The sequence below is a fragment of the Oncorhynchus mykiss genome, chromosome 24 (genome assembly GCF_057628025.1).
Source record: "Oncorhynchus mykiss isolate SJ-2025 chromosome 24, ASM5762802v1, whole genome shotgun sequence".
In the NCBI taxonomy this organism is placed as follows: domain Eukaryota; kingdom Metazoa; phylum Chordata; class Actinopteri; order Salmoniformes; family Salmonidae; genus Oncorhynchus; species Oncorhynchus mykiss.
Window position 1 is genome coordinate 15,438,626 of NC_143045.1, and position 10,082 is coordinate 15,448,707.

Here is a 10,082-nt window from a genome sequence, read left to right on the forward strand (position 1 = left end):
GCCTTTTTTCCATCTTCAGGACAAAAAAAGTGAATTACTTTGCAACATTTTTGCAGTATTACTTTAGTGCCTTGTTGCAAACAGGATGCATGTTTTGGAATATTTTTTATTCTGTACAGGCTTCCTTCATTTCATTCTGTCAATTTCACAGCCATTAAACTCTGTAACTGTTTTAAAGTCACCATTGGCCTCATGGTGAAATCCCTGAGTGGTTTCCTTCCTCTCCGGCAACTGAGTTAGGAAGGACGCCTGTATCTTTGTAGTGACTGGGTGTATTTATACCATCCAAAGTGTAATTCATAACTTCACCATGCTCAAAGTGATATTCAATGTCTGCTTTTAATTTTTTTTACCCACCTACCAATGGGTGCCCTTCTTTGCGAGGCATTGGATAACCTCCCTGGTCTTTGTGGTTGAATCTGTGTGTGAAATTCACTCCTCGATTTGAGGGACCTTACACATAATTGCATGTGTGGGGTACAGAGATGAGGTAGTCATTACAAGGTCATGTTAAACACTATTAGTCCATGCAACAAAGTATGTGACTTGTTAAGCAAATTGTTACTTATTTAGGCAAGGCATAACAAAGGGGTTGAATATTTATTGACTCAAGATATTTCAGCTTTTCATTTTGAATTAATTTGTAAACATTACGAAAAACAATTCCATTTTGAGATGATGGGATATTTAATCAAAATGTAATACATTTTAAATTCCGGCTGTAACACAACAAAATGTGGAAAAGGTCAAAGGGTGTGAATACTTTCTGAAGGCACTGTAAGCTACAATGTTTGCTACCAGACACTTCTACATTGAAAACATTTAATAAAACATTTCAAAACAAAGAGATTCTGACTCAAATCAATGAATATATCATAGGCTAGAAAGAAAACATCTACAGTATAAACATTTATAACAGGCATTGAAAATCATTTTGAGGAGACTGGAAGGCTTGGTTTTACTTGGGGTGGCAGGTAGCCTAGTGATTAGAGTGTTGGGCCAGTAACTGAAAGGTTGCTAGATTGAATCCCGAGCTGACAAGATACAAATCTGTCATTCTGCCTTGAACAAGGCAGATAACCCACTGTTCCTAAATAAATTAAATTAAATGTAAAAAGCCTAAAATAAGCCTTCATACAGTATTTCAAATAGTTTAGAGCAGCCTAATAGTAGCAGCTTCTAAAACAAATAATTTGCACTTTTTTATATACAGTGGGGCAAAAAAGTATTTAGTCAGCCACCAATTGTGCAAGTTCTCCCACTTAAAAAGATGAGCGAGGCCACATTGTAGGATTTTTAATGAATTTATGTGCAAATGATGGTGGAAAATAAGTATTTGGTCAATAACAAAAGTTTATCTCAATACTTAGAGTCGGCTTTCTATTTCGCAACAAAGCCTCCTTCACTCACGCCGCCAAACTTACCCTAGTAAAACTGACTATCCTACCGATCTTCGACTTTGGCGATGTCATCTACAAAATAGCTTCCAATACTCTTCTAAGCAACTGGATGCAGTTTATCACAGTGCCATCCGTTTTGTTACTAAAGCAACTCAGCAAAATCAGCAAAATCTTTGAAATTGCTGCATTTATATTTTTGTTCAGTATATATGGTGATACTGATGTCAACATGTAGGCTAGAACATACATGGGCAACTAAACACTAACCCTCTGCTTATAGCTATCCAGATTTCAGATCCTTCAAATCTACAAACATCAAAGGGTTAGGGGGGCCAAGGGGAAGGTTAGGGAGCAAATTGAGATCAGCTTTCTATGTAGGCCTAGTCTACCCTATTCACATATGCTCAGTTCGCAGGCCCTGCTTTCCTTCTTTCCTTAAACTGAGCCAGGAAGGTAGCCTTAAGGAAAACAACTTGATTTTGCAATAGCTCAAATTCAGTTTCCCTCAAAACTAAATGTGAGTGCAGCGATCAGTCTGATTGACCAGGCTAATGGAGAGGAGCAGTGGTCCTTAACTTGGCAGTGGCTAGTTGGGGTTGTAGTGACGCCTAAAAGTCCAGCAGGTGGAACCATTTTACTGATGTGTAGACTATTAGATCAGGCTAGATGGAAAACAAATCTCCACTACAACTTCCCAACATCATCCCCAGAGATCTGACCTGGTTAGCACTGTGTTTGGGATGGGATTCACATGGCTGTTGTCCATAAATCAATGCTGTTGTCAGAGGCCTTTTTCTACTCTAGTCTGACTGCGTAATCTTTCCAAGTCTTGTTGAAGGGCGTCCATTTCTGACCAGACTGTCGTCAGCCTCTTCCAGCCTGATCAATTCATCAACCACAGCCAACTGCCTGTTACAATGTTATAGACTATGTCAACCACAAGCATCCTCTACCTCCCCGCACTACTTTTGACTAGAGCCCTATGGGCCCATATCAAAAGTAATGCACTACAGTACATAGGGACCCATTTGGAACACATACATTATAGAACCATCTCAACCACAGTCTACTCTATGGGCACAGCTAACCTGATTAGCCTACATTGTTATCTGGCAGCAGGAGGCTACGTGCTATATGTGTATGACACATCTGTTTGCAGTAAACCAGCAGACTGTACGTTTATCAGATCAGACTGACCTATGGCCATTTATTTCTATTATAATCCTACTCAGAGAGCAGACATACCCTGTAAACCTGACCATCATATTACAATCAGACTTTTAAGCCAAGCTCTTTCCTCAAACCTCACATCTCATCTCAAACCTTAAATCACATTATGACATTAGGATCACCACTTTATTTTATGAATGTAAAATGTCAGAATAATAGTAGAGAGAATGATTTATTTAAGCTTTTATTTCTTTCATCACCTTCCCAGTGGGTCAGAAGTTTACATACACTCAATTAGTTTTTGGTAGCATTGTCTTTACATTTTTTTTTTTACTTGGGTCAAATGTTTCAGGTAGCCTTCCACAAGCTTCCCACAATAAGTTGGGTGAATATTGTCCCATTCTTCCTGACAGAGCTGGTGTAACTAAATCAGGTTTGTAGGCCTCCTTGCTCATACACGGGGCAGCAGGGTATCCTAGTGGTTAGAGCGTTGGACTAGTAACCGGAAGGTTGCAAGTTCAAACCCCTGAGCTGACAAGGTACAAATCTGTCTATCTGCCCCTGAACAGGCAGTCAACCCACTGTTCCTAGGCCGTCATTGAAAATAATAATTTTTTTCTTAACTGTCTTTAAATAAAGTTTAAAATAAAAAAAACACGCTTTTTCAGTTCTGCCCACACATTTTCTGTGGGATTGAGGTCAGGGCTTTGTGATGGCCACTCCATTACCTTGACTTTGTTGTCCTGAAGCCATTTTGTCACAACTTTGGAAGTATGCTTGGGGTCATTGTCCATTTGGAAGACCCATTTGCGACCAAGCTTTAACTGATGTGTATGAGATGTTGCTTCAATATATCCACATAATTTTCCTCCCTCATGAAGCCATCTATTTTCTGAAGTGCACCAGTCCCTCCTGCAGCAAAGCACCCCCACAACATAATGCTGCCACCCCCGTGCTTCATGGTTGGGATGGTGTTCTTCGGCTTGCAAGCCTCCCCCTTTTTCCTCTAAACATAACAATGGTCATTATGGCCAAACAGTTATATTTTTGTTTCATCAGACCAGAGGACGTTTCTCCAAAAAGTACAATCTTTGTCCCCATGTGCAGTTGCAAACCGTAGTCTTTTTAATGGCGGTTTTGAAGTAGTGGCTTCTTCCTTGCTGAGCTGCTTAAAGCTGCTTAAAGCTGTTTAAAGGTACTGTCAACTTAGTGTATGTAAACTTCTGACCCACTGGAATTGTGATACAGTGAATTATAATTTAAATAATCTGTCTGTGAACAATTGTTGGTAAAATGATTTGTTTCATGCACAAAGTAGATGTCCTAACCGACTTGCCAAAACTATAGTTTGTTAACAAGAAATTTGTGGAGTGGTTAAAAAATTAGTTTTAATGACTCCAACCTAAGTGTATGTAAACTTCCGACTTCAACTGTACCTCAGCCAAATGTAGATTAATATATTTGCACTGCAGACTGCAACCAATAGTCCAGGGCTGTGTTTCCCAAAAGAATCGTAGCACTAAGATCATCTTATTTCCATTGAAACAAAATGGACGAAAGATCTTCTTAGTGTTACGATGCTTTTGGGAAACCCAGCCCAGTTCTGAAGAATGTTGAAGGACAGACAGACACACAGACAGAATTTCCGTAACAGATCTCTCCTTCCATATGTTCACAGAACAAAATCAAATCTCATGAGCTCTATTTAGCTGACGATTATATTAGCAGCAGCAGCTGATGATGATATTAGCAACAGGAACAGGCTGGAAATTACTTTGAAGTTTAAGGTTGGGGATAAAATTGTCAGAACACTTCCTCCAGTCATGTCCAGTAGAAGGCGCTGTGTCCCTCTGTTCTGCAGGTCATACTGAATTTGTCTCAAATGACACCCTTTTTCCTATTTAGTGCATTTCCTTTGACCAGGTACCTGGTTGAAAGTAGTACATTATATAGGGAGGGAATAGGGTGCCATTTTGAACACAAACCTGGAGGTTCAGCTGATGTCTCCACGGAGGAGAGGAGGGGAAAGCTGTTGTTTATAATGCATCGACACAGAGGGCTTAGCAGCAACACAGGGAAAACACACAAAGGGATCACACACATACTAAAAATGTATGCTCTCATTGTAATGTAAATTGTCTTGGGTAAAAGGGTCTGTTATGTGGCATTACGTTATATGTCTACAGGCCTATCGGTTCCTCTGAACTTTCTAAACGGACAAGAAAAGGTTATGTTTAAAAGTTGTGTTCTGTTACTACTGAGTCTAGCATAGGGAGATGTGAATGAAAGTACGTAGGGAGCTTTCCACAGCAAAGGACAGTCAGTCAACATGATTTTAAATGTACAAAATCAACATAGCATCTTTTTCCCCTTTCACATACTGTCTTGAGAGAGGAAGAAAAGCGAGAGAGAGTTCTCATCTTTAGTGTCTGTATCATTTTAAATCTATCGTGTGAACCCAGGAGGGACATATGTTTGACATTAGTTTCACCACCATCAGACCAACTGTCTGCAAACATCATTCACAGACACATCATCATGGCACAGACCAATGAGAAAACCAGTCATCTTACACACCATTGGTTATAGAATCAGTAATCAGACACACCATTGGCTATAGACCCAGTATAGCACACATCTTTGGTTATACAGTGGGTATCATACAGTGGGGCAAAAAAGTATTTAGTCAGCCACCAATTGTGCAAGTTCTCACACTTAAAAAGATGAGAGAGGCCTGTAATCATCATAGGTACACTTTAATAGGTACACTTTAACTATGACAGACAAAATGAGAAAAAAAAATCCAGAAAATCACATTTGTAGGATTTTTAATGAATTTATTTGCAAATGATGGTGGAAAATAAGTATTTGGTCAATAACAAAAGTTTATCTCAATACTTTGTTATATACCCTTTGTTGGCAATGAGAGAGGTCAAACGTTTTCTGAAAGACCACGTTTCATCTTCAATGCCCTTGCTGATGGAAGGAGGTTTTCACTCAAAATCTCACGATACATGGCCCCACTCATTCTGTCCTTTACACGGATCAGTCGTCCTGGTCCCTTTGCAGAAAAACAGCCCCAAAGCATGATGTTTCCACCCCCATGCTTCACAGTAGGTATGGTGTTCTTTGGATGCAACTCAGCATTCTTTGTCCTCCAAACACGACGAGTTGAGTTTTTACCAAAAAGTTATATTTTGGTTTCAGCTGACCATATGACCATCCTATGCTAGCTTGCTACCGATGGCCTGGCTAGCTGTCTAAATCGCCGTGACCCCCAACCAACCTCTCCACTCACCGGAACCTTTTGATCACTCGACTAAGCATGCCTCTCCTTAATGTCAATATGCCTTGTCCATTGCTGTTCTGGTTAGTGTTTATTGGCTTATTTCACTGTAGAGCCTATAGTCCTGCTCACTATACCTTATCCAACCTATTAGTTCCACCACCCACACATGCAATGACATCTCCTGGTTTCAATGATGTTTCTAGAGACAATATCTCTCTCTTCATCACTCAATACCTAGGTTTACCTCCACTGTATTCACATCTTACCATACCTTTGTCTGTACATTATACCTTGATGCTATTTTATCGCCCCCAGAAACCTCCTTTTACTCTCTGTTCCAGACGTTCTAGACGACCAATTCTTATTGCTGTTAGCCGCACCCTTATTCTACTCCTCCTATGTTCCTCTGGCGATGTAGAGGTGAATCCAGGCCCTGCAGTGCCTAGCTCCACTCCTATTCCCCAGGCGCTCTCTTTTGACGACTTCTGTAACCGTAATAGCCTTGGTTTCATGCATGTTAACATTAGAAGCCTCCTCCCTAAGTTTGTTCTATTCACTGCTTTGGCACACTCTGCCAACCCGGATGTTCTAGCTGTGTCTGAATCCTGGCTTAGGAAGACCACCAAAAATTCTGAAATTTTAATTCCAAACTACAACATTTTCAGACAAGATAGAACTGCCAAAGGGGGCGGTGTTGCAATCTACTGCAAAGATAGCCTGCAGAGTTCTGTCCTACTATCCAGGTCTGTACCCAAACAATTTGAACTTCTACTTTTAAAAATCCACCTCTCTAAAAACAAGTCTCTCACCGTTGCCGCCTGCTATAGACCACCCTCTGCCCCCAGCTGTGCTCTGGACACCATATGTGAACTGATTGCCCCCCATCTATCTTCAGAGCTCGTGCTGCTAGGCGACCTAAACTGGAACATGCTTAACACCCCAGCCATCCTACAATCTAAACTTGATGCCCTCAATCTCACACAAATTATCAATGAACCTACCAGGTACCTCCCCAAAGCCTTAAACACGGGCACCCTCATAGATATCATCCTAACCAACTTGCCCTCTAAATACACCTCTGCTGTCTTCAACCAAGATCTCAGCGATCACTGCCTCATTGCCTGCATCCGTAATGGGTCAGCGGTCAAACGACCTCCACTCATCACTGTAAAACGCTCCCTGAAACACTTCAGCGAGCAGGCCTTTCTAATCGACCTGGCCGGGGTATCCTGGAAGGATATTGATCTCATCCCGTCAGTAGAGGATGCCTGGATATTTTTTTTAAATGCCTTCCTAACCATCTTAAATAAACATGCCCCATTCAAGAAATGTAGAACCAGGAACAGATATAGCCCTTGGTTCTCCCCAGACCTGACTGCCCTTAACCAACACAAAAACATCCTATGGCGTTCTGCATTAGCATCGAACAGCCCCCGTGATATGCAGCTGTTCAGGGAAGCTAGAAACCATTATACACAGGCAGTTAGAAAAGCCAAGGCTAGCTTTTTCAAGCAGAAATTTGCTTCCTGCAACACTAACTCAAAAAAGTTCTGGGACACTGTAAAGTCCATGGATAATAAGAACACCTCCTCCCAGCTGCCCACTGCACTGAAGATAGGAAACACTGTCACCACTGATAAATCCACCATAATTGAGAATTTCAATAAGCATTTTTCTACGGCTGGCCATGCTTTCCACCTGGCTACTCCTACCCCGGTCAACAGCACTGCACCCCCCACAGCAATTCACCCAAGCCTTCCCCATTTCTCCTTCTCCCAAATCCGTTCAGCTGATGTTCTGAAAGAGCTGCAAAATCTGGACCCCTACAAATCAGCCAGGCTAGACAATTTGGACCCTTTCTTTCTAAAATGATCTGCCAAAATTGTTGCCACCCCTATTACTAGCCTGTTCAACCTCTCTTTCGTGTCGTCTGAGATTCCCAAAGATTGGAAAGCAGCTGCGGTCATCCCCCTCTTCAAAGGGGGGGACACTCTTGACCTTAACTGCTACAGACCTATATCTATCCTACCATGCCTTTCTAAGGTCTTCGAAAGCCAAGTCAACAAACAGATTACCGACCATTTTGAATCTCACCATACCTTCTCTGCTATGCAATCTAGTTTCAGAGCTGGTCATGGGTGCACCTCAGCCACGCTCAAGGTCCTAAACGATATCTTAACCGCCATCGATAAGAAACATTACTGTGCAGCCGTATTCATTGACCACATTCACCACATCCTCATCGGCAGACTCGACAGCCTTGGTTTCTCAAATGATTGCCTCGCCTGGTTCACCAACTACTTCTCTGATAGAGTTCAGTGTGTCAAATCGGAGGGTCTGCTGTCCGGACCTCTGGCAGTCTCTATGTGGGTGCCACAGGGTTCAATTCATGGACCGACTCTCTTCTCTGTATACATCAATGAGGTCGCTCTTGCTGCTGGTGAGTCTCTGATCCACCTCTACGCAGACGACACCATTCTGTATACTTCTGGCCCTTCTTTGGACATTGTGCTAACAACCCTCCAGGCAAGCTTCAATGCCATACAACTCTCCTTCCGTGGCCTCCAATTGCTCTTAAATACAAGTAAAACTAAATGCATGCTCTTCAACCGATCTCTACCTGCACCTACCCGCCTGTCTAACATCACTACTCTGGACGGCTCTGACTTAGAATACGTGGACAACTACAAATACTTAGGTGTCTGGTTAGACTGTAAACTCTCCTTCCAGACCCATATCAAACATCTCCAATCCAAAGTTAAATCTAGAATTGGCTTCCTATTTCGCAACAAAGCATCCTTCACTCATGCTGCCAAACATACCCTTGTAAAACTGACCATCCTACCAATCCTCGACTTTGGCGATGTCATTTACAAAATAGCCTCCAATACCCTACTCAACAAATTGGATGCAGTCTATCACAGTGCAATCCGTTTTGTCACCAAAGCCCCATATACTACCCACCATTGCGACCTGTACGCTCTCGTTGGCTGGCCCTCGCTTCATACTCGTCGCCAAACCCACTGGCTCCATGTCATCTACAAGACCCTGCTAGGTAAAGTCCCCCCTTATCTCAGCTTGCTGGTCACCATAGCATCTCCCACCTGTAGCACACGCTCCAGCAGGTATAGCTCTCTAGTCACCCCCAAAACCAATTCTTTCTTTGGCCGCCTCTCCTTCCAGTTCTCTGCTGCCAATGACTGGAACGAACTACAAAAATCTCTGAAACTGGAAACACTTATCTCCCTCACTAGCTTTAAGCACCAACTGTCAGAGCAGCTCACAGATTACTGCACCTGTACATAGCCCACCTATAATTTAGCCCAAACAACTACCTCTTTCCCTACTGTATTTAATTAATTTATTTATTTTGCTCCTTTGCACCCCATTATTTTTATTTCTACGTTGCACATTCTTCCTTTGCAAATCTACCATTCCAGTGTTTTACTTGCTATATTGTATTTACTTTGCCACCATGGCCTTTTTTTGCCTTTACCTCCCTTCCCACCTCATTTGCTCACATCGTATATAGACTTGTTTATACTGTATTATTGACTGTATGTTTGTTTTACTCCATGTGTAACTCTGTGTCGTTGTATCTGTCGAACTGCTTTGCTTTATCTTGGCCAGGTCGCAATTGTAAATGAGAACTTGTTCTCAACTTGCCTACCTGGTTAAATAAAGGTGAAATAAAAAATAAAAAAACAAAAAATGACATTCTCCCAATCTTCTTCTGGATCATACAAATTCTCTCTAGCAAACTTCAGACGGGCCTGGACATGTACTGGCTTAAGCAGGGGGACACGTCTGGCACTGCAGGATTTGAGTCCCTGGCGGCGTAGTGTGTTACTGATGGTAGGCTTTGTTACTTTGGTCCCAGCTCTCTGCAGGTCATTCACTAGGTCCCCCCGTGTAGTTCTGGGATTTTTGCTCACCGTTCTTGTGATCATTTTGACCACACGGGGTGAGATCTTGCATGGAGCCCCAGATCGAGGGAGATTATCAGTGGTCTTGTATGTCTTCCATTTCCTAATAATTGCTCCCACAGTTGATTTCTTCAAACCAAGTTGCTTACCTATTGCAGATTCAGTCTTCCCAGCCTGGTGCAGGTCTACAATTTTGTTTCTGGTGTCCTTTGACAGCTCTTTGGTCTTGGCCATAGTGAAGTTTGGAGTGTGACTGTTTGAGGTTGTGGACAGGTGTCTTTTATACTGATAACAAGT